Source organism: Osmerus mordax, chromosome 17, assembly GCF_038355195.1.
Source record: "Osmerus mordax isolate fOsmMor3 chromosome 17, fOsmMor3.pri, whole genome shotgun sequence".
In the NCBI taxonomy this organism is placed as follows: Eukaryota; Metazoa; Chordata; class Actinopteri; order Osmeriformes; family Osmeridae; genus Osmerus; species Osmerus mordax.
Window position 1 is genome coordinate 14,056,422 of NC_090066.1, and position 26,282 is coordinate 14,082,703.

A 26,282-nucleotide genomic window follows, 5' to 3' on the forward strand; every position below is an offset into this window, starting at 1 on the left:
AAAGTTGGACTTGTGTTTACACACGCAACTTTTGAACCGTATGACTGATTTACAAAAATGAGGTACCATTGGATTCCCTGGATGAAGACGAGTTCAACGCACCCTATGACGTCAATTTCCGGTTGTATAGATTTTCCGCTATTTCCGGTTGTATCAAAAACCTTTGAAAGCCTACTCCTCCTACAATTATTGTCATATCTTCTTCAAAATGACCATAGATGATCTTCAGACCAAGCCTCACAAAAGTTATCCCATGGCGTTTTGATTTTCTAAACCGTTTGTCCGGCACAACCAATCAAAATCAGCAAAAAAGTAACCAAACAGGAACTTGGGTCAAATCTCAGCAAATCTTTGAGATATCAACACTAAACTTGGTATATCGGTGGACGACACTACAACATGTTACCATGTGCAAAGGCAACTTCATATCTCAAAAGATGATTGATATAAAGCAAATCGAATTTATCGCTAACGCTAAAATAATGCTTTACACATCCGCCGGTCAAAAACTGATACTTTGATTCAATCACAAGTTCATATGAAGACTCTTGAGAATGTTTAGTACACAAATCTGAGGAAAAGTTGACTGTAACATGAAAAGTCGATTTTATGTGAATATTTGAAACATGCATGCTTGGCTAATTGCTAACGAAATTTTCAATGAAATGTCTCCCCTGCTCTTCAGCGCGCGCGTGCTCCACATTCTCACACACTCAGCCTTTCCCTTGACACACGCGCGGGCTTGGCGAGACGCATACACAACATTTCAGGCAATTGTGGGCTGACCAAGCCCCCACTCATTCCTTGGCTTGAAGTGAAGGCCCTTGTGGATCTTGATGGTAATGCATTTTAGAAAAAGTTCTCAAAATCCTGAAACATTGATAGTATAGGCCAGGAGTAACTACCACACCACAAATGACGCACCATTATCCATAGGTGGCGCTACGGCCAAGCCCCAATTTTCCATTTACAAAGTGATGCCATTCGCATCCCATTTGTCCCAAAATTCTGAAATTCATTAGATATGCCTTATTTCTCATGAGGAACAAAAAAGCCTCAATAACCTATAACGGCCGCCATATTGGATGTTTTTGTACAATAAAGATTTAGGAAACACGTTTTTTTGCTACTTCTCCTACAATTCTTGTCCAATCTTCCCCAGAATTGGCAGGTATCATCGTCAGAGCAACCCTCACTGAATTCCTTAACAGATTTTTGAATTTCAAAACCGTTTGTCCGGTACAGCCAATCAAAATCGTCAACAAAGCAACCAAACAGGAAGTTGGATCAAATCTCAGCAAATCTTTGAAATATCAACACCAAACTTGGTGTGTCACGTGAAAGACACTACGTCATGTTCCCATGTAGGAAGGCAAATTAATATCTTCAAAAATGATTGAAATGAAGGAAATCAAATTTATTTCTAACGCTAAAATAATGCTTTACACATCCGCCAGTCAAAAAACTCTGATTCAATCACAAGTTCATGAAGACTTTTGAGAATGTTTAGTACACAAATCTCAGAAAAAGTTGACTGTAAGATGAAAAGTTGAATTTAGGTGAATATTTGAAAAATGCATGCTTGGCTAATTGTTAAGGAAATTTCCAATGAAATGTCTCCCCTGCTCCTCAGCACGCGCGCTCCACATTCTCACACACTCAGCCTTTCCCTTGACACACGCACAAGCTTGGCGAGACGCATACACAACATTTCAGGCAATTGTGGGCTGACCAAGCCCCACTCATTGCTTGGTCTTTAGCAAAGGACCATGTGGATCTTGATGGTATTGCATTTCCGATTTTGTATGCAATGGTAAAAAGTTCTCAAAATCCTGAAACATTGATAGTATAGGCCAAGAGTAACTACCACACCACAAATGGCCCAATATCACCCATAAGTGACGCTACAGGCCACGCCCTGGTACACAAAGATACAAGGCTTTCTGGAATGGGTAGGCTCACCAAGCCCCCTCCCTTCACTCCTTGGCTTGAAATAAAAGCCCTTGTGGATCTTGATGGTATTGCATTTCAGATTTGGTATCCCATTGGTAAATCTGCAGCATGGATTTTTACAGTGACAATTTGTGAAGAATATAAATTTTTCAGTGGTTTGCAATGTTTGGAGGAATCCGCCATTGCTGCTTGCAGTTATATTTTATTATTATTATTCTAGTTCCATGGGAGTCAATGGCAGCCCCTAGAACCCTTGGATAACTTTTTGTTAAATTTGCCACACTCATTAAGGACAGTTCCTTCTATACCTACACCAAGTTTCATGTATCCCATCAGACCACTCTAGCGCCACCAATGGGTCAAAGTTGGACTTTTGTTTACACATGCAACTTTTGAACCGTATAACTGATTTTCAAAAATGAGGTACCATTGGATTCCCTGGATCAAGACGAGTTCAACGCACCCTATGACGTCAATTTCCGGTTATTTAGATTTTCCGCTATTTCCGGTTGTATCAAAAACCTTTGAAAGCCTACTCCTCCTACAATTTTTGTCATATCTTCTTCAAAATGACCAGAGATGATATTCAGACCAAGCCTCACAAAAGTTATCCCATGGCGTTTTGATTTTCTAAACCGTTTGTCCGGCACAGCCAATCAAAATCAGCAAAAAAGTAACCAAACAGGAACTTGGGTCAAATCTCAGCAAATCTTTGAGATATCAACACTAAACTTGGTATATCGGTGGACGACACTACAACATGTTACCATGTGCAAAGGCAACTTCATATCTCAAAAAATGATTGATATAAAGCAAATCGAATTTATCGCTAACGCTAAAATAATGCTTTACACATCCGCCGGTCAAAAACTGATACTTTGATTCAATCACAAGTTCATATGAAGACTCTTGAGAATGTTTAGTACACAAATCTCAGAAAAAGTTGACTGTAACATGAAAAGTTGAAATTTGGTGAATATTTGAAAAATGCATGCTTGGCTAATTGTTAAGGAAATTTCCAATGAAATGTCTCCCCTGCTCCTCAGCGCGCGCGCGCTCCACATTCTCACACACTCAGCCTTTCCCTTGACACACGCGCAAGCTTGACGAGACGCATACACAACATTTCAGGCAATTGTGGGCTGACCAAGCCCCCACTCATTCCTTGGCTTGAAGTGAAGGCCCTTGTGGATCTTGATGGTAATGCATTTTAGAAAAAGTTCTCAAAATCCTGAAACATTGATAGTATAGGCCAGGAGTAACTACCACACCACAAATGACGCACCATTATCCATAGGTGGCGCTACGGCCAAGCCCCAATTTTCCATTTACAAAGTGATGCCATTCGCATCCCATTTGTCCCAAAATTCTGAAATTCATTAGATATGCCTTATTTCTCATGAGGAACAAAAAAGCCTCAATAACCTATAACGGCCGCCATATTGGATTTTTTTGTACAATAAAGATTTAGGAAACACGTTTTTTCGCTACTTCTCCTACAATTTTTGTCCAATCTTCCCCAGAATTGGCAGGTATCATCGTCAGAGCAACCCTCACTGAACTCTTCAACAGATTTTTGAATTTCAAAACCGTTTGTCCGGTACAGCCAATCAAAATCGTCAACAAAGCAACCAAACAGGAAGTTGTATCAGATCTCAGCAAATCTTTGAAATATCACCACCAAACTTGGTGTGTCACGTGAAAGACACTACATCATGTTCCCATGTGAGAAGGCAAATTAATATCTTAAAAAATGATTGAAATAAAGGAAATCATTTTTATTTCTAACGCTAAAATAATGCTTTACACATCCGCCAGTCAAAAACTGATACTCTGATTCAATCACAAGTTCATGAAGACTCTTGAGAATGTTTAGTACACAAATCTCAGAAAAAGTTGACTGTAAAATGAAAAGTTGATTTTTGGTGAATATTAAAAAAATGCATGCTTGGCTAATTGTTAAGGAAATTTCCAATGAAATGTCTCCCCTGCTCCTCAGCGCGCGCGCTCCACATTCTCACACACTCAGCCTTTCCCTTGACACACGCGCAAGCTTGACGAGACGCATACACAACATTTCAGGCAATTGTGGGCTGACCAAGCCCCCCCTCATTCCTTGGCTTGAAGTGAAGGCCCTTGTGGATCTTGATGGTAATGCATTTTAGAAAAAGTTCTCAAAATCCTGAAACATTGATAGTATAGGCCAGGAGTAACTACCACACCACAAATGACGCACCATTATCCATAGGTGGCGCTACGGCCAAGCCCCAATTTTCCATTTACAAAGTGATGCCATTCGCATCCCATTTGTCCCAAAATTCTGAAATTCATTAGATATGCCTTATTTCTCATGAGGAACAAAAAAGCCTCAATAACCTATAACGGCCGCCATATTGGATTTTTTTGTACAATAAAGATTTAGGAAACACGTTTTTTCGCTACTTCTCCTACAATTTTTGTCCAATCTTCCCCAGAATTGGCAGGTATCATCGTCAGAGCAACCCTCACTGAACTCTTCAACAGATTTTTGAATTTCAAAACCGTTTGTCCGGTACAGCCAATCAAAATCGTCAACAAAGCAACCAAACAGGAAGTTGGATCAAATCTCAGCAAATCTTTGAAATATCAACACCAAACTTGGTGTGTCACGTGAAAGACACTACGTCATGTTCCCGTGTGAGAAGGCAAATTAATATCTTAAAAAATGATTGAAATAAAGTAAATCTAATTTATTTCTAACGCTAAAATAATGCTTTACACATCCGCCAGTCAAAAAACTCTGATTCAATCACGTGTTCATAAAGACTCTTGAGAATGTTTAGTACACAAATCTCAGAAAAAGTTGACTGTAACATGAAAAGTTTAATTTTGGTGAATATTTGAAAAATGCATGCTTGGCTAATTGTTAAGGACATTTCCAATGAAATATCTCCCCTGACCCTCAGCGCGCGCGCTCCACATTCTCACACACTCAGCCTTTCCCTTGACACACGCGCAAGCTTGGCGAGACGCATACACAACATTTCAGGCAATTGTGGGCTGACCAAGCCCCAGTCATTGCTTGGTCTTCAGCAAAGCCCCATGTGGATCTTGATGGTATTGCATTTCCGATTTTGGATGCAATGGTAAAAAGTTCTCAAAATCCTGAAACATTGATAGTATAGGCCAAGAGTAAGTACCACACCACAAATGGCCCAATATCAACCATAAGTGACGCTACAGGCCACGCCCTGATACACAAAGATACAAGGCTTTCTGGAATGGGTAGGCTCACCAAGCCCCCTCCCTTCACTCCTTGGCTTGAAATAAAAGCCCTTGTGGATCTTGATGGTATTGCATTTCAGATTTGGTATCCCATTGGTAAGTCTGCAGCATGGAATTGTACAGTGACAATTTGTAAAGAATATACATTTTTCAGTGGTTTGCAATGTTTGGAGGAATCCGCCATTGCTGCTTGCAGCTATATTTATTATTATGTTTTACCCATGGGAGTCAATGGCAGCCCCTAGACCAGTACCGTCAAAAGTTGTGAAATTTGGCATGTTGAAACTGCAGACCATTACTAACTACCATACCAAACATGGGCCATGTGATACAATAGGTGGCGCTACAGGCCAAGCCCCAATATGTCAATTTTCAAATTGATGCCATTTGCAGGCCATAAGTCGCAAAATTCTGAAATTCTTTACATATCCCTTATTTCTCATGAGGAACAAAAAAGCCTCTGGAAGCTATAACGGCCGCCATATTGGATTTTTCTGTACAATAAAGATTAAGGAAACACGTTTTTTCGCTACTCCTCCTACATTTTTGGTTGAATTTTCTTCAAAATTGCCATAGATGATCTCCAGACTGAGCCTCGCAAAAGTTATCGTATGGATTTCTGATTTTCAAAACCGTTTGTCCGGTAGAGCCAATCAAAATCTGCAACAAAGCAACCAAACAGGACGTTTGGTCAAATCTCAGCAAATCTTTGAGATATCAACACCAAACTTGGTATGTCACGTGGAAGACACTACAACATGTTACCATGTGCAAAGGCAACTTCATACCTCTAAAAATGATTGATATAAAGCAAATCGAATTTATCGCTAATGCTAAAATAATGCATTACACATCCGCCGGCCAAAAACGTATACTCTGATCCAATCACAAGTTCATATGAAGACTCTTGAGAATGTTTAGTATACAAATCTGAGAAAAAGTTGACTGTAAGATGAAAAGTCGATTTTTAGTGAACATTTGAAACATGCAGGCTTGGCTAATTGCTCCCCTCGCCTGCTCCAAATTCTCACACACTCAGCCTTCCCTTGACACACGCATGCTTTCTTGAAATTGTGTGCTGACCAAGCCCCCACCCTCGTTTTTTAGCCCGTTTCATTTCACTTCCAATCGCAGCTCGCCGTTACGAATATAAATTCTTTTTCGGCGGCCATTGTTGTTTTCAACTGGAGTCCCTTGATAGCCGTGTTGGAGGCAGCCACTTTCGGTAAGTCCTGTTTTTACACATTTTAAGCTAGAATTAATGATTGGGTTTGTGAAAGTACACTACTCTTGAATTATGGTGAAGGTTTAGCACTTTTATACCTTTAGATCGTGATTCTGAAGTGACGGAAAACCGATCTCGAAAAGTAGCTATTGTAGCTCTAGCTTTTTTCCTCTGTGTTTTTAATTAGTGAGTCATTTTGCATCTCGGCGAATTGTTCATCAAAAAGGTCGAGGAGAGCAGCCTTTAGGAGAAAAAGCAATTCCCCACAGACCTGTCGGCTCATAATTGTGATTTGGGGCGTGAAAGTCTTTGTAATAAGCCTATGTGGCAGGGAGACCGTATAGGCGCTTAGGCGGCAGCCTTGCTTTCGTCGCGTCATGTTCATAAGTTCACCATTTTACAGTTACGTCTACACAAAAAAGGTCGAGGAGGGAAGCCTTTAGGAGATGTGGGAATTGTGCTTTTAGCCAGATGCTCCGATTATTTTTGTGTTTTGTGGACTTGCAATTGGAGTGATACTGCGTCCCGGGGGTACATTGTTTTGACGTTAGCCTCAGAGTCAGGCTCGGCTCGCCCACTGGCAGTGTGTAAACAATTTTGTATTTCACTCAATTCTACTCCAAAAACGTCAGGGAGGACTGCTTTTTGTAGACAAGGGCCTGCTAAAGATAGTCAGTATATCTGATTTTTCAAGGCGAGCCTGTTTCATTCGTCATATGCCCTGAGAAAGCGACCTACGTTAGCCAGGCTAGTTTAGCCAATTTCGGTAAGTCAGGCTATTTAAAGGTCTCTGACAGTCAGAATCACTGTTTACAAGCAAAGGTGGAGCTGGTCTTTTGTCAGATGTGTATATATTGACCAGTTTAGAGGTAAATACTCTTGCCAGAGCCTGGAATCGAACCCGTGTTTTCAGTGACTGCATGGGTCTCCATGAGGTCAACACATTTGGATTCAAGTTCAAGTAATGACACTGCATTTCACAGTCAAAACTGAAGTCTGTATCAAGTGTAGATGGGAAAAGCTTCATTTTTCACAACTGACATGGACCCTTTCTTCACTTTGACAGGTCTGGAGGGTCATGCAGAGGCCTGCTCAACAGAGTTCAACAGAGGATGCAACAGACTCGAGGATGGTGAGATCCACACAGACCCCTTGCTGGACTACCCCTCTCTAGCTGGACAGCTTCTCTTCAGCCCTGACCCCAGGACAGCTTCATCCAGCTGGCCTACCTGCCTGCCTGCCTGCAGGCCCTGCTTGCCCCTGCCTGCCAGCCCTCCAGAGACAGTCCCCCCACAGACACAGTAGCTCTGCAGCCTGCTTTTTTGAGGACATTGATGAAAAAGGACAAGCCAGCATTACTTTGATGAAAGTCTAAATGTTTAATCCTTTCCATGTGCCCGTATGCCAAGCTGCTGACTTTGTGTCTTAAGTCATGAAACTAGTTCAAGTGATAGACTTTTGACCTGAATCCAATGATTATTCATCTGAATAAAAACCACTCAAGAGAAGTACTGCTTCTTGGATCATTTGTGCTCCACATCAGTACATCTCACACATTTGCCTTTGTTTCCATGGGATTCATGGAATTGTTAGTTTCTGCTCCACCATTTCCACCCTAGTGTAATAATAAGTATAATTTAGGACAGCAATTACATTTTTGTGTTATCCTTTCGCATTACACAGATTTAGTCAATGTTCTTAAACTCAACCGATTATTGTCATTTTACCATACTGTTCATATTGAACAGACATCAGTGTTTACTTGGAAAGATGACTGTATATTTCCATTGGATGTTATCTTTACATATAGACAAGTTTATGAGCCGTTTCCGCTCTATTTCCTAAACTCCTACCTTCGATGCAATTCACTTCCGTTCTGGCGAGCTGGGTTTGTTTTGCTAGCTAGCTCCGTTGTGCCGACAAAGCACTGATATCGCAGTGACAAAGAGGATATACAATTTACAACATGAAGAAAAGTGGTTCGGGAACGACGTGTGCGGTAGTTGGTTGCAAACACTCGAGAAAGCACCTGAACGAGTGGTTAGATAGAGTGCTACGACCACCAGTTTTAAAACCTAGAATCGCCTCTAGCCTGTTACAGTTATACTACAGTAGTATGGTTATTGTTTGTAGGCAATTCACATTTTGTTGGTGTTCCTTTGTAGTGGATTTAATAATTATACATTGATATGTGGATATAATAATTCAAACCTTTCAAAGTGCCAATACACACATCTGTAAAAGCCCGGCATGAGGTGTGTAGCCAACCGGTGCTTGTTTAAAGCAGTCATAACCGGGTTCATAGGAAGAATAGATAGACAAGTAGGCACTTCAGGCAGTGACAAGCCACTTAAATAAGGATAACAGTGTACTGCCTGTTTTGTCCTTCTGAAGTTGTTAATAGGCTGAACATCAACATGTAACATCAATAGCCTAGAAATTCCAAACGAATTAGCTTTCAATGTTATGTATACCTAGCCTACTTGGACCGTGTCCTGGCAATAAATAAAGAACATTATGCTACATGTTTTGCCAGGATAACTGGCAAGACCATTGAATGTTCATGATGTTCCTGTGAGTTTATTCCTTTGACCGGGTACAACAACGCGATCAGTCAACCGACTATAAATGTTTTTAATGCCGGGCTACGAATTTATAGAACAACTTCTGTCTGATACGTGTGGCATCCTTTAGCCAAATAATTAGCCTACATTTTGCTGAGAGATTGAAGAGCTAGACAACAAATGTTCTAATGAATCACCGACTAAAGTCATCTTCTGACATTGCCTTTTCTCCATGTTAAAAGCTACAAAATGATGGACTGGCAAAAGCTTTATAACTATAAATCTACTCTAAAATGTACTTAAAAGTATGGCGACGACGTTGGCAACTTATCCAGTAGTAAATGTCAAACGACAAGTATGTCAAAGTAGTAGAACCGTGATCCCAAGCTAGCATCAACATCGCTGTGTTTACACCGGCAGACGCTTTGCAAACCACTTCCGGCGGAAATGAAATGCATTTGTGTAGAGTTATGGCGGCCCCCTGGGATTTGGCGCGTAAACTTGTCTATAGATGGGGTCTTGTTGATGCGCACGCAGCTTCAAGGCAGAAAGACGCGTTCCATTTCACTTTTACTGTACCTACACCTTTAATGTTCCCGCCATCCCCCCATTTCTGAATAAAGTTCGACTGATCTGATTTGTTGATTTCTGTTGCTATGAAAACCAGTTTAGCCAAGCTAACTAACATTGTTTTTAGCTAGCTTGCATTACCATTCAATTGCTAACAAAACATTAGTAAAAATAGCTTGCTAATCGGGCAGAACTTGAACTCGGACAGGAGACTCTGAGACCTCAGCGCGCCACTAGCATCTCGTCATATCACGCAGTCGGAGCACAGCTAGATAATCAGCGTCAGCGCTCTTGGGTACCCAGCATGCAGTGCGGCATGTACAAAAACAACAGCTACGCAAGGGATTTCAGTTGTTGTGTTCGTTCAGTTAGATGTTTGTAATGTTATTGTTTGTTAGTTAATATAATCTTGTTGGTCACCTTGAGTGTGCATGCTGTGTAGTTTAATGGGAACAGAGAGTCGGCCATTTTACTATCACAGGCTATACTTGCAAGGAGCTGAACGTGGGCTGTGCCCTAGACCAGACCAATAGCCTATGAGGCTAATCTTGATTCTGGATTGACTGAGATTCTGGAAAGAGATCTACTCAAGAAGAGAGTCAATATCTGTGGTTTTCAAGCCATCTTTGAGAAAGTTTGAAAACAATGTTGCGGTTAATATGTTTTGATTGTGGGAGGCAACTTTTGGACTACACCTAAACCTCATGCGGCCACCGCACCACCTGCACTGGGAAAGAGGGAAACAGCATGGATGGGGAAAGTGTGTGGGCAGAGCAAGCAGTAGTAGTACATAAACTACATACGTCCTTTACTAAAGTGTATTCTGACTTTCATAAAGTTATTGTTGTAATCAAAGCTTTTAAAGAATGGATCTCTGCATGATGGGCCTGACCAGAGCACAGGTGGCCTGACAGAACACGCTTCAAAGTTGACACTTTCAAAAGGGTGGCATTTTAACCCTGTCAGTCCAAAATGTCTAAAAGTTGATACGCATGCCTTATTGCCAATGGGGAACAAAGAAGTCTCAAGAAACCATAATGTTGGCAGCATGGATATTTCTCTACAGTGACAATTTGTGAAGAATTTCAAAAAATGACTTCAAATCAGCCATTGATCCAATTGTCTTGAAATGTTGTGTACATGTATGAAATACATGTCTGTGTCATGTCAATTTTGTAATGGTTTGCAATGCTGAGGAGGAACCCGCCATTGCTGCCTGCAGCTATATTTATTTTTATTTATTTTTGCCCCCCTAAAACTCAGTCAATATTTGGCCTACATAGACAACGTAGGTGTCAAAAGTTTCGTCTTGGTAGCGATTGAGTTGCTTCTATTGGAATTTACGTTCCGTTGCATGGTTTAGGCTTAAGTTAAGTTTTAGTGGCGAAAAGTGAAGCTAACGGTGGCTAATTTGCTAGCCACAGTCACTGACGTTACTAACGTCACGAAAACACGCGAGACTACCTTTGGCAGAACATTCGTTTCGCATCTGTTAACTTGGGGGATAGCTAGGCTAACTATAGCTTTACTGCAAGGCAGCTGCAGAAACGCCACAAGAAAAGAGGCCAGGGTGATAACTATTTACTCATTTTACTTTGTGATATGACACACAATTGTGATGTGTAATGTACAATATATGCTGATATTATTAAGGAAGTACATCTACTTTCGGAAACAGTAGTCTACTATTTCACTGAAGTATTAGCATCATGACATTAGCCTGTGTTGCCCGGGCAACACATACTACAGTGGTCTATGATGTAGCGTTATCTGATTTCAATCGTTAAAATAAACATTCCTCACATATACATTTTCGTTGTAGGATTTATTCTGACATTAGAAAACGATTTGTTGGTGAAATTACCATTACCTGTGGTTTCAAACCAGTGTAGCTCACTGCAACGCTGTAGCTTACGCGAGACACACTACAAAAACATCTACACTACACAGCTGTTTAGGAAGTCAAACGGCGACAGAACATGTTCGGCACTCCCCTTACTTGAATCAAAAGTCTATCTAACTACTAACCTGAACTTCATTGCCACAGCCTAAACGTTGTCAATCTGTTCATGAAAATAATTAATTTCAGCTTAAACCGTACAACGGAACGTTAAATCCAATTCAACCAACGCAATCGCTACCAAGACGAACACAGCAGTAGTCTAGTACTGTACCGTAGTAGTAAAATTTACCGGGGCAGCTTCTCCACACAGGGCTATATCGCATTTTGCGTTGTTACTGACAATGATCGCTACCAGTGAGCTTTTTATGAATGAGCGATTTTCCACTAAATAAATGTCAAGCTTATTTACGTTTTGGGGGCATATTTTCAGTTAGCAGATGGTACTGTTTGAATCGCGATTCCATCTTCTACTACCGGGTAACGTCGTAGAATAATCTTCAAAGGGGGTTCTTTATTAATGAATGAATGCAATGAGTAGGCTAAATGCCTGAAAATATCACGAGAAGGGAAAAACTTAAAATGACGTTTAAGTCATAGAGATTAGGTCAATTTTTACACCGGTCTGCCAAATTTATTCGTTTCGATTCAACGATGAGGCAGCCTCTTGCAGGGGAAATGAGAAGACATGTATTTCATTCTACACTTCACTCGTATTTTCAGTTGTAGATGAGCAGCAACAAAAAAATGCTTTTAAATCTATTTAATCTTTATAAATAATAAGTATGCATTTTCATATAAAATATACAGAAATCAGTTGTAAAAATGTCATTCAAAAACGGACCCCTGGGCAACCGACGCAAGCAAGCACACCCTACAATTTCCCCAGAAATTGTACCCTCTCTAGTTATATATGTTGCTGTAAATAATGAAAGAAGCAATAAATCCGATTATTTCCCAAACCCTCGAGAGCCGTTTCCATGGAGATTTAACGTTTCTAACGATTTTAACTTAGCTTTTTTATTTGAAGATAGACAGTTGTAAGTAGATTCAAGTGTTACTAGTAAATAATAAGATAGTTGACAGTGTTCAGGATGGATGACTTTATATTAATACATGAAATTGAAATACGAAGAGAGCTTTACGACCACTGTGACCCCAAATACAGTACAAGGACAAACGAAAAAGAGATACCGGATGGAGGGCTGTTTCGGAGGCAGTTGGGATAACTGGTGAGTAATATACTATAAGCAGCTATTTAACTGTCCGATAGTGGACATTCCTCAAATCATTATGTGTAGCATTACTTTAAAATTGTGTTACTTAATCTAGTGCTAATTCTGAGAATATATATTTTTAAGTGGAAACTGAACTAAAATGAATCATGTTGTCAACAAGAAAGCTTTAATGAAAATACATTCAAAACTAAAAATGTCTAGAGAGAGACAGGGAAACAGACATAGAAAGAGAGAGAGGGGGGGGCAGAGAGATTGCCCTGTTTATAGTCAATATATATTTACAAAAAATATATGTACAATGTTCATCATTTCATCCAAACTTATTAAACAAAATTATTTACACATTATGTACACTATTTACACTTCCTTCTGGGGAGTTAAAGAATTCACAGAGCAACTCCCGAGTGTGAAGGGCTTCCCTAGGTCCTCTATTGCCACCCATGTGTCTGACACTCTCTAGACTGCTTTCTCCATCCCTTTGACTCTCTATCAGCTCTCTGTCCCTAGGGTTGAGCAAATAGTTGTGGAGCACACATGCTGCCATGACTATCGTGTCCACATGACACGGTAGCATGCATATTCTTGTATGGAACACCCTCCATCTGGCAGCAAGAATGCCGAACGCACACTCCACAGTCATTCTTGCCCTTGATAGCCTGTAATTAAAGATGTTCCTTGGCCTTGAAAGGTTGCTGCCAGGGTAGGGTCTCATAAGGTAGCGTTTTAAAGGAAACGCAGCATCCCCTACCATAATAAAAGGAACATCACCGTGCTGACCATATCCAGGCAGGGGGGCGTCTTCTGGCACATTTAAACTTCTTTCATTCATTCCCCTACCCAGTGCTGAATTGGCGAACACCCCACCGTCACTAGCACGGCCAAAATCACCAACTTGAATAATTCGAAACCTTGAATCTGCATCCACTAATGCCATCAAGATTATTGAAAATGTTGTTTTATAATTAAAAAACTGGCTACATGATTTTTTAGGAGCTTGGATGACTATGTTTCCCATCTATGGCTCCGATGCAATTTGGGAATTGCCATCTTCCCCAAAAGCCCTCTGCAATCTCTCTCCATGCTAGCTCTGTTGGTCTCGGCATTTGTGTCTCCATCATCTTGATGACAATTGCCCTACATGTCATATAGACAGAGTCTGCCACAGTTTTGCGTCCTAGCCTGTAGGCAAAAGCCAGACTCCTAAAGGACTCTCCGGTGGCAAGGAATCTGTAGGAAAATAGATAATTTGTTAACTGGTTTGCAACATAAATGAGTTATTGTTACTGATTTTTTTTTTATATTATTCAATTATCTGGCAATTTATGTCAACAGTTGTGAAGTGCCAAGGTCGCTGGAGGGACCTAAGGGACCAATTATCCAAAAAAAAGGTTCAACCACGGAGTGGATCAGCAGCAGGACCCCAAAAGGAGTGGAAATACTCCCAAGCCCTTTCCTTCCTTGTTCCCCACCTTCAACCCAGGAGGTACAGGGCAAACACTGAAAGGCAGTGATGGCACACTGATACCCAGCACATTATTTTACATATGGCACAAGTTCCAAAGAACTGAAATGTTTTTCTCATTTCAAGAATCAGCATACATTTACCTAGACAATAAATGGTTGTGCATTTCATTTATGTTTTAGCTCTAGAAGCAGCCTAGACCAGGTTGATGTGGATGATTGGGAGGCATTGGACCTTAGCCATGGAGAGGATGTGCGGGATGAAAATGACCAACAGTCAGCTGATCAACATTTTCAACCTGGTTCTTCAACCAGCAGGGTAGGGCTGTGCAATTGTTTTCCAAATCTAATAAATAATTGTGTTAAATAATTGTAATTTCAATGTTGATTAAAATAATCGTGATTATCATTTATTTTCCATAATCAAGCAGCCCTACAACAGACCTGCCGCGTGCAAGAGGGCCTCAGCGCCTGTAGTGTCATTGGAGGATAGGCTGCTGGCTATGGTCCAGGAGCCTCCACAACCGATGTTCCATCGTGTGCCACAGGAAGAGGATGAGATGTTGCATTTTGCCCTCAGTCTGGTGCCATTGTTAAATAAATTAAGTGGCTGGGTAAATTAAGGGCAAAAATTGCCCTCTTAGAAAGTCTCCAGGGTGTCCATGACCTGGATCAAGGGCACCGGCAGGCGCAGATGCAGGGCCCTGGTCTAATGACATGGGATCAGACATCCTAGCAATCCCACCAGAGCCACCCGAGTCAAGGATTGTATGCACCACCCTCGCATGCACAGTTACACAGGTACAGACCAAGAAGTGAGGAGACTTGGGGGGGATGTGGTGAAAGTACTGTGCCTTCACCCATCCCTCACTTTACAGACCTATAGATCAATAAATTGACTTTGTAAATCAGTATTTCCTTTGTGTTTCTCTATAACTTGTCAACACCTAAGCCCATGCAGTTTGTCTGAAATTAATGGAGTAAGTAAAGGCGGTGCAATGCCCCCCTGGGCATTGAGCCTTGAAGGATTCAAAATCTTTGTGTCTATTCCAATAAGTAATGATGGTATTCTATGACACAAATATGTGTTCTAGAAAGAGTGGTCTGGAGTCGCAGAGGTCCGATAATATCAGCTTTAATGCAGCAGTTGGAAATCAACAAGTACAGAGCTCTGGGGTTGTCTACGTTTCCCTACCCGCAACAGAGTTTTGGCTGGTTCACGAAGTCCAACTGGCTATCTTTCCCTGCCCCAGCATATAATATACAGTGCAATTAAAACAGAAAGATGAAAAGAGGGTTGAGCTTGTTCTCTCGTGCATCAGGGAGTTGTTCTTGCCTCCGCGTCCCACCTGCTCGGGTGCCATCTCCACCCAGATCCAAGGTTGTTTCTGAAACTGAAAAGATAGAGACACAAAGAACAGCCTGCTTCCCACACTCAGTGTGAGACCCAATGTTTAAGCCTGGGCACACTTCTAAGTTCATAACTTTAATAAGCACAATGCATAACTTTAATAAGCACAATATATTCTTTAAGACATGCCTCCTTCATAAATCCTGTTGTTATATTCACTCGTGCACAGTGCCCGTGATGCATTCAGTGATTAAAATGCCACACATATAAATAACTGGGATCATAGTTAGTGTCGTGCCTGATATGCAGCTGGTGATTACAGTTCTAGAATATGTGTTGTAATGTATTATACATTCTTTAGCCTCCAAATAGAAGCCCATTGAGGACCACCCAGCTCTCTCCCCAAAACCCCTTTAACAGTGTATTTTGTCACTTAGTTGTGACATTAACAAACATGCTACCAAGAGCTGTAAATATAATGTCTACATACATAATTAAACTATTATTTTTACTAGTTGCCCATGGATAATAATTATGGCAAAGGCTGGTGTGTTGGCCTACCTCAGTGTAACCACAAGTCTTTGCTTTGGTTCGACTGCCAGTCTGTAATTGGTGTCCTGTCGCTGGAGATCTGCACCAATAAGTGACAGGATGTGGTCCATCTGCGATGGTGTCATTCTCAAGTACGCTCGATGATATTCAGAGTTAAAACGCAACTCCTCCACCAGGTTGTAGAAAGCCCCTTGCTCTTGCCTGCGCTGGTTGATTGCAGTCACCCAAGTTCGTTTCTTCTTTTTTATTCTCTGGACGATGAGAAGTAAGGCAAGTGCCTTCCGCCTATTCACTGCAGGCACTGTAATAAAACTCTGTTGAGGTTAGATTATTCTACGCAAAGCTTTCATCTATGCTAGCTACAACTAGCCTCTCTGCAATTCCAAAGTTTAACATAACTTGCTATATAACCAACTTAGTCAGACTACTATATTATCTTGATATTTGATGTGGAAGCTGAAAACCCTAACTATTTCATTTGCAACTAGTTAGTTTGTATCAAATGGTTTAGCTACAGTATGTCCGTTGGTGGTTGCTTGGTAACTATGTCTGCCTTAAATGTAACGTTACACGAATCTTGTTTGATTTAAGGGTGACTGTAGACTTCATACTTACCCATGTTATTACTGTGACCCAGATGAACGGGTGCAGATGAACTTTGGCTTATAACATAAATAAAAAAACACAGAAAAACAGATAACGGATTCATCTTAAATGTAAATCTTTGACGCGTCCAGTGTAGCCGGCTAAATAAAAGATCCGCTCCGTGAACGTTCTTTTTCCGCGTGTCAGAATTTCCGCGCTTGGTGTAGCCGTAGCGTTAAACAGTGTCAAAAATTGACGCAGTGAGAAACAGTTCTGTCAGTGCATGACGTCACAATTGAATTTGACTTGAACATTCTGAACCATTGAAACCCATTCATTTTTTTTAGCACTTTAAACTTTAATACCTTAAAAACTTTAAAAGTTATCAATGAGAAAAGTAATAGCACACTAGAGCAGTTCAGACTTTATCAAATGAAGTTTGAACGGTGTTTCTAGCTTAAATGGTGTGAAAGGAGTAGGCGACGGAAAAAAGTGGGAGGAAAATTTAAAAAAACTAGAAAGGTACATTTCCTGAAGAAAATGTGTGTGTTTGCTGAAAGCAGTTGAAACGATTGTTTTTATGGCTTGAATAGTGAAGGTTTTACAAACATTTTAAAAGAGGTATGTGCTTTAAAAACAAAATGGTGAGAAAAAGTGTTAAAAGTATATCTGTCATTGTTATGCATTGCGATATTTTCTTACTGTTGAAAATGGAGAAAAAACAGTGATGAAAAGAGTATCTTATTGACTTTCATTCATTTTTAAGCGTTAAAAGTATTAAAGAATGAAAGATTGAGAAACAGAAAAAAGTTTGAAGTTAGAAAAATTAGCAAATATAGTGATGAAGAGTATATTGCATAACAGTTATCAATATCATAGCAGACAAAAGTATGTCAGCAGTATGAAGGTGAAAAAAAGTGTTGCTTTGAAACCAAAATGGTGAGACAGTGTTAAAAGTATATCTGTCATTGTTATGCATTGCAATATTTTCTCACGGTTGAAAAAGGAGAAAAAAGAGTGATGAAAAGGGTATCTTATTTAATTTCATAAATGTTAAAGCGTTATGTTAGAGCCATTTTATATTTTATTTCATTCTAAACCTTTTACATTTTTAAACCCCTAGTATTAGTTAGACTTGTACACTTCTTATTGGGTGTGCTCAAGCCTTCGGCGAGAGCACAACCTTTGTTCTCTCACATATATATTATTATTATTTTTTTTATTTCTTTTTGCCCCCCTAAAACTCAGTCAATATTTGGCCTACATAGACAACGTAGGTGTCAACAGTTTCGTCTTGGTAGCGATTGAGTTGCTTCTATCGGAATTTACGTTCCGTTGTATGGTTTAGGCTTAAGTTAAGTTTTTGTGGCGAAAAGTGAAGCTAACGGTGGCTAATTTGCTAGCCACAGTCACTGACGTTACTAACGTCACTGCGTCACTAACGTCACGAAAACACGCGTGACTACCTTTGGCAGAACATTCGTTTCGCATCTGTTAACTTGGGGGATAGCTAGGCTAACTATAGCTTTACTGCAAGGCAGCTGCAGAAACGCCACAAGAAAAGAGGCCAGGGTGATAACTATTTACTCATTTTACTTTGTGATATGACACACAATTGTGATGTGTAATGTACAGTATAAGCTGATATTATTAAGGAAGTACATCTACTTTTGGAAACAGTAGTCTACTATTTCACTGAAGTATTAGCATCATGACATTAGCCTGTGTTGCCCGGGCAACACATACTACAGTGGTCTATGATGTAGCGTTATCTGTTTTCAATCGTTAAAATAAACATTCCTCACATATACATTTTCGTTGTAGGATTTATTCTGACATTAGTAAACGATTTGTTGGTGAAATTACCATTACCTGTGGTTTCAAACCAGTGTAGCTCACTGCAACGCTGTAGCTTACGCGAGACACTACAAAAACATCTACACTACACAGCTGTTTAAGAAGTCAAACGGCGACAGAACATGTTCGGCACTCCCCTTACTTAAATAAAAAGTCTATCTAACTACTAACCTGAACTTCATTGCCACAGCCTAAACGTTGTCAATCTGTTCATGAAAATAATTAATTTCAGCTTAAACCTTACAACGGAACGTTAAATCCAATTCAACCAACGCAATCGCTACCAAGACGAACACAGCAGTAGTCTAGTACTGTACCGTAGTAGTACAATTTACCGGGGCAGCTTCTCCACACAGGGCTATATCGCATTTTGCGTTGTTACTGACAATGATCACTACCAGTGAGCTTTTTAAGAATGAGCGATTTTCCACTAAATAAATGTCAAGCTTATTTACGTTTTTGGGGGCATATTTTCAGTTAGCAGATGGTACTGTTTGAATCGCGATTCCATCTTCTATTGCCGGGTAACGTCGTAGAATAATCTTCAAAGGGGGTTCTTTATTAATGAATGAATGCAAAGAGTAGGCTAAATGCCTGAAAATATCATGAGACGGGAAAAACTTAAAATGACGTTTAAGTCATAGAGATTAGGTCAATTTGTACACCGGTCTGCCAAATTTATTCATTTTGATTCAACGATGAGGCTGCCTCTTGCAGGGGAAATGAGAAAACATCTATTTCATTCTACACTTCACTCGTATTTTCAGTTGTAAATGAGCAGCAAAAAAAAATGTAATCTTTATAAATAATAAGTATGCATTTTTATATAAAATATACAGAAATATCAGTTGTAAAAATGTAATTCAAAAACGGACCCCTGTGCAACCGACGCAAGCAAGCACACCCTACAATTTCCCCAGAAATTGTACCCTCTCTAGTTTAAGATTCTTATATGTTTAATGTGTGCACCTTCCTGCCACAGTAAATTCCTTGTCTGTGTGATGTTTCTTGGCGAATAAAACCCATTCTGAAAAGTATTAATAATTGAAAGATGTAGAAACAGAAAAAAATTTGAACAGTGAAGAGTGTTGGCCAATCGGATTGGTTCCTTGTTTCTTGTAACGTAGCGACTGTTGGTCATTGTCAACATTTCTAACCTAGAATCTAGGTTTTAGGTTCAAGATGAAGGAGAAACTAATCATGTGTGCCTGCACAACCAGTCCTGTTCAGACACTTAATTTAAAGATGACATCAAAATAATAATCCATAGTGCAGGGTTGCCGATGTTGTCGTTGTCCCTGGTGAGTTTTTTTAATTACATCTCGTCACATTATGTGACTTTGTTGTGCAACTGGAAAATCTAGCTACTCTAACTCAGAATGCTGCTGCTGCAAAAAAGCAGAACTATTGTGGGTGGTAAATAAAATCATGCTACATCTAGCCAGCGGATCATTTCTTGCAAGTGTGTCAAAGTGGTATTTTTACAGACTGTATTAACACCGTAGGCGTGAATAATGCATGCATCGTCATTGTCGTCCATCTTTAGCCGAAGAAGCTAGAGGATGCAATGGGAGATTTCCTACAGTAAGGTGGATACTGCTTCAAATTGAAAACGGAGACGATCTTTTGATTAAAGACAAGTTCCTTAACCTCTGTTGTCAATATCGCCAATAAAAAGTAAATACTGTTACGAAGCATTTGTTTGTAGGTAACGAACGAAACGTAGCTAGTTTCGCCGTTCTATGGCAGCTAGTACAGTACTGTATGATGACAGTCATAGCTAGAGTTGTAAGCACTCGTCACTAGAATGGCCATAACTTGAACCCGCCGCCCGCCCCAGAAGTTTATATATCAGGTTATATCACTAGTTAACATTAGGTGGAGCTGTCCGCGGGTCGTCGTGACCCACCGCAGTGTCTGCGTTGTCAATTACGGCGGTCGAATTAGGTAGGCGTCATTGTGCTCTCTCAACTTGACGAGGTTTGATCCACGCCTCCAACATCTCCCCTGAGTCTAATGACGCCTTTACGATTCGACAATCAGCGACCCCTCTCGGTGGTAGAATGAGTGTGACGTCTGGCGTCAGAGAAACCGCTGTCGGACCCGTCTGCCAAGCGGCCGTGCGGAGGCCCTCAGAATAAGACTGGCCACATTGACCTAGATTAAATTGATAAGGTCGAAACGAAGGGAGACAGATGAAATCTACGCCTCTCTCCGACCTCGTCTTGTCCACTTTATTGATTTTATTTTATATTAGTTTGTATTTATTTATTTATTTTTTGGTCCAACCGCCCCCGCGTGCCGCCTTTTACGATTCGGCGATTGGCGATCCCTCTCGGCGGGAGAATTGGCCTGGCTTCAGAGAAACCGCGGTCGGACCCGTCTGCCAAGCGGCCGTGCGGCGGAGGCCCTCGGAATCAGACTGGCCACATTGACCTAGATGAAATTGATAAGGTCGGAACGGCGGGAGACAAATGGTAACCGCGGTCGGACCCGTCTGCCAAGCGGCCGTGCGGCGGAGGCCCTCGGAATCAGACTGGCCACATTGACCTAGATTAAATTGATAAGGTCGGAACGGCGGGAGACAAATGGTAACCGCGGTCGGACCCGTCTGCCAAGTGGCGGAGGCCCTCGGAATCAGACTGGCCACATTGACCTAGATTAAATTGATAAGGTCGGAACGAAGGGAGACAAATGGTAACCGCGGTCGGACCCGTCTGCCAAGCGGCCGTGCGGCGGAGGCCCTCGGAATCAGACTGGCCACATTGACCTAGATTAAATTGATAAGGTCGGAACGGCGGGAGACAAATGGTAACCGTGGTCGGACCCGTCTGCCAAGCGGCCGTGCGGCGGAGGCCCTCGGAATCAGACTGGCCACGTTGACCTAGATTAAATTGATAAGGTCGGAATGGCGGGAGACAAATGGTAACCGCGGTCGGACCCGTCTGCCGAGCGAACGGCCGAGAGGGGTCGTCGCAGGCCAACATTTTCAAAGACGGCCTTTACGATTCGACGATTCTTGATCGCTCTTTGGCGGTCGAATTAGGGAGGCGTCCTTAGAATAATTTGTCCATGCAATGTCGTAAGCTGTAGACAAGTGCTACTAACACACTTTCCGTGGGGGTCAGGACAGCTTCTGTCTAGGGTAACGCAGCTATGGCTCGGGATTTCAGTGCGCTGCAAGTTCTACAGCAGATGTTTGCCAATGTCGAGCAAAGTGAGTCTGAAGAGGAGGCAGAGGATGTGTCAGAAGATGACGGGGAAGAGTGTGCAGAGAATGTGGCAGAAGAGGACGAGGAAGAAGAAGAAGAAGACGGGCAAGAGTACGCGGAGCATGTGTCAGAAGAGGAAGACGGGCAAGAGTACGACGCAATCAACCACGACGACGACGCTGCCGCCGCCCAAGCCCCTCAAATCGACAGAGATACTTTCTTATCGAAAAACGGCCAAATTGAATGGTGTTCGATTGCGTATCGGAGGAATCCGAGGCTGCTGTCGCAACGTGACAGTACGGAGAGGACCCCCAGAGGACCCACAGCTTACACCGTTTCCCACGCTCACGACATCGTCTCCGCATTTTACTCTTTGTCACGCCACAAATCGAAAGAGTAATCTTGGACGTGACAAATCGGAAAGGTTATCTGAAACGCGGAGAGGAGTGTAAAGCCATGGACGCCACTGACCTACGTGCCTACATAGGGCTGCTAATCCTGGCAGGGGTGTACAAGTCCCGAGGCGAAGCGGCCGCCAGTCTATGGGACGCGCAAAGCGGCAGAGCGATTTTCCGCGCTACCATGCAGCTGAAACTCTTCTACACCTATTCAACGTCGATACGATTTGACGACCGTGGGACACGAGCGGCGAGACGCGCGACGGACAAGTTGGCGGCGATAAGAGAGGTCTGGGATATGTGGGTAGAGAGATTACCACGCCTCTACGACCCAGGGCCCGAAGTGACCGTGGATGAACAACTGCTCGCGTTCAGAGGACGGTGTCGTTTCAAGCAGTACATGCCAAGCAAACCGGCGAAATACGGCATCAAGTCGTGGGTCGCGTGCGATGCAAAATCAAGCTATGCTTGGAAGATGCAAGTCTACACCGAGAAGCAGATGGACGGAGTCCCGGAGAGGAACCAGGGGATGCGCGTCGTGCTCAACGTGACAGAGGGCCTGAAGGATCGCAATGTCACGTGTGACAATTTCTTCACCTCTTACGAACTCGGACGAGAGCTCATGGCGACGAGAAACATGACCGTGGTTGGCACCGTGTGAAAGAACAGGGCCGAGCTCCCGTCCGAGCTGCTGACGACGAAGACGCGACGGGTGCTGTCGTCGCAGTTTGCCTTCACTCCAACCACCACTCTGGTTTCCTACCTCGCGAAGAAAAATTAGAACGTTTTACTCATGAGCACACGCCACACAGACGCTGAAATCAGTGACAGAAACGACGGCAAACCAACCATCGTCCTGGATTATAATTTGAACAAAGGAGGAGTCGACAATCTGGATAAGGTCATCACGGCCTACAGCTGTAAAAGGAAGACGGCCCGCTGGCCCCTCGTCATCTTCAGCAACATCGTTGACGTCTCCTCCTACAACGCCTTTGTGATATGGAGAGAGGTCAACCCCAACTGGATGCCTCGTAAGCGTAACAAGAGAAGGTTTTTCCTTGAGCAGCTCGGAAGGGCCCTCGTGACTCCGCTGATCGAAAGAAGACGATGTCTGCCCCGCACGGGAGCTGCTGCCGCGGTTGTGAAAGATCTACGGATGGCCAGCTGTCGCGATCCGCCTCCTCAACGGCGACCCGGAGAGGATGGCGCAGCGGCAGCAGCAGCAGCCGCCGCCTCGTCATCGGCAGGACCAACGTCGCCGGTCCCTGCCAGTAAGAGGAAGAGATGTCAAGTCTGCCCGGTGAAGAAGGACCGTAAAACGTTCACCGTTTGTCGCGGGTTTAAGAGGCCTGTCTGCAAATCCTGTTCTCATGTATACTGCCCCACATGCCCCACCGAGCTGGGCTTTGGCCAAGGAGAGGTTCCCGTTGACCCTGGACGACCTGCGGGAGTGTGTGCAGAAGACTGAACAACTCAGTCGAGTGCAGAAGAGGGCTTTGCTCAAGCCACAGCGCTGCTAACGCTACTACCAACACATGCACCACGATGTATATGTCGTGGTGAAGCAAACTGACGTTGTGACAACCTTTTTATAATAAAAAATAAATAAAGTGAAACCTTTTATTTCTAGGCTAGCCTATTAGTACACTCTCGCGCTGTATCCTAGTCTGCGCTGTGACTCACCATACCTAGTCTGTTACGCCACCCTCGTGCTGACAACCTTTCGTAATACAAAAATAGTGAAGTGAAACATTATCCGTCGAAATAAAAATGAAATCATATTTGCCCTGACCGTGAAGCGAACCCGGGCGACGGAGCTGAAAGCCCCACAGTCTTGCCACTAGACCACCAGGGAGATACTTGTTTATTGCGCTGTCTCTGCCTTTTTGTTAGACACGGCAACATCCGTGTTGTTTATTACGAAACCCTGCACTGTCTCCGGTTCCTTGTGGCCCACAGCGGTCTTCTGGGGAATTGTAGAGTGTGCTTGCTTGTGTCGGTTGCACAGGGGTCCGTTTTTGAATGACATTTTTACAACTGATATTTCTGTATATTTTATATAAAAATGCATACTTATTATTTATAAAGATTACATAGATTTAAAAGCATTTTTTTTTGCTGCTCATTTACAACTGAAAATACGAGTGAAGTGTAGAATAAAATAGATGTCTTCTCATTTCCCCTGCAAGAGGCAGCCTCATCGTTGAATCAAAACGAATAAATTTGGCAGACCGGTGTAAAAATTGACCTAATCTCTATGACTTAAGCGTCCTTTTAAGTTTTTCCCTTCTCGTGATATTTTAAGGAATTTAGCCTACTCATATTGCATTCATTCATGAATAAAGAACCCCCTTTGAAGATTATTCTACGACGTTACCGGCAGTATAAGATGGAATCGCGATTCAAACAGTACCATCTGCTAACTGAAAATATGCCCCCAAAAACGTAAATAAGCTTGACATTTATTTAGAAGAAAATCGCTTTCATAAAAAGCTCACTGGTAGCGATCATTGTCAGTAACAACGCCAAGTGCGATATAGCCCTGTGTGGAGAAGCTGCCCCGGTAAATTGTACTACCGTAGTACAATAGTACTACTAGACTACTGCTGTGTTCGTCTTGGTAGCGATTGCGTTGGTTGAATTGGATTTAACGTTCCGTTGTACGGTTTAGGCTGAAATTAATTATTTTCATGAACAGATTGACAAAGTTTAGGCTGTGGCAATGAAGTTAAGGTTAGTAGTTAGATAGATTTTTGATTTAACCCTTGTGTTATCTTCGGGTCATTCTGACCCATCAGTCATTGTGACCCACCGTCGTATTGCGACAGATTTACCGCATACAAAGACAAAGTGAAGCATTTTCTTTTAACAGCTAGGCTGTCTCAGACCCCCCACATTGCAAAGGTTAAAAGAAAATTATTTTAATTTGTTTTTGTATTGGGTAAAATTGGGTAAACACAACGATGATTCGTTATGAACCTTTGGGTCATGTGACCCGAAGGCAGCACGAGGGTCAAGTAAGGGGAGTGCCGAACATGTTCTGTCGCCGTTTGACTTCCTACAGCTGTGTAGATGTTTTTGTAGTGTCTCGCGTAGGCTACAGCGTTTCAGTGAGCAACACTGGTTTGAAACCACAGGTAATGATAATTTCACCCACAAATCGTTTACTTGTAATTTAATGTCATAATAAATCCTACAACGAAAATGTATTTGTGAGGAATGTTTATTTTAACGATTGAAAACAGATGCATCATAGACCACTGTAGTATGTGTTGCCCGGGCAACAGAGGCTAATGTCATGATGCTAATGCTTCAGTGAAATAGTAGACTACTGTTTCCGAAAGTAGATGTACTTCCTTAATAAAATCAGCTTATATTGTACATTACACGTCACAATTGTGTGTCATATCACAAAGTAAAATTAGTAAATAGTTATCACCCTGGCCTCTTTGCTTGTGGCATTTCTGCAGCTGCCTTGCAGTAAAGCAGTTAGCTTAGCTATCTCCCAGAAGTTAACGAGCTGCTAAACTAATGTTCTGCTAGAGGTAGTCACGCGAGTTTTCGTGACGTTAGTGACGTAATGGCGTCATTGACTGTGGCTAGCAAGTTAGCCACCGTTAGCTTCACTTTTCGCCACAAAAACTTAATTTCCACTTAAACCATGCAACGGAACGTACATCCCAATAGAAGCAACTCAATCGCTACCAAGACGAAACTTTTGACACCTAGGTTGTCTATGTAGGCCAAATATTGACTGAGTTTTAGGGGGGCAAAAATAATAATAAAAATAATAATAATAATATATATGTGAGAGAACAAAGGTTGTGCCCTTGCCGAAGGCAAAGCACACCCAATAATAATAACTAGAAAGGTACATTTCCTGAAGAAAATGTGTGTGTTTGCTGAAAGCAGTTGAAACGATTGTTTTGATGGCTTGAATAGTGAAGAAGGTTTTACAAAAAAATTTAAAGAGGTATGTGCTTTAAAAAGAAAATGGTGAGAAAAAGTGTTAAAAGTATATCTGTCATTGTTATGCATTGCGATATTTTCTTACTGTTATAGGAGAAAAAACAGTGATGAAAAGAGTATCTTATTGACTTTCATAAATTTTTAAGCGTTAAAAGTAGTGGTGGGCATAGATTAATTTTTTTA

The 26,282-nt window shown here is 41.9% G+C and overlaps 1 protein-coding gene, 1 long non-coding RNA gene and 2 pseudogenes across 2 annotated transcripts in view; 2 read left to right on the plus strand and 2 right to left on the minus strand.

Annotated features, from left to right (window-relative positions):
- Positions 1-25,126, minus strand: part of LOC136959844 (putative nuclease HARBI1) — a 201,725-nt gene extending 176,599 nt beyond the window's left edge. Inside the window, exon 1 of the mRNA XM_067254045.1 lies at positions 24,894-25,126. The gene's annotated coding sequence lies outside the window, so the exon portion shown is untranslated. The remainder of the gene's footprint in view (positions 1-24,893) is intronic.
- On the minus strand, positions 13,052-16,787 carry LOC136960425 (uncharacterized; annotated as a pseudogene).
- LOC136959848 (uncharacterized) lies at positions 14,036-14,723 on the plus strand. Its single transcript, XR_010878788.1, has 3 exons — positions 14,036-14,197; positions 14,359-14,494; positions 14,607-14,723. It is a non-coding gene; the product is annotated as an uncharacterized lncRNA (long non-coding RNA).
- LOC136960426 (piggyBac transposable element-derived protein 4-like) lies at positions 21,677-23,598 on the plus strand (annotated as a pseudogene).
- Positions 25,127-26,282: the final 1,156 nt, after the last annotated feature.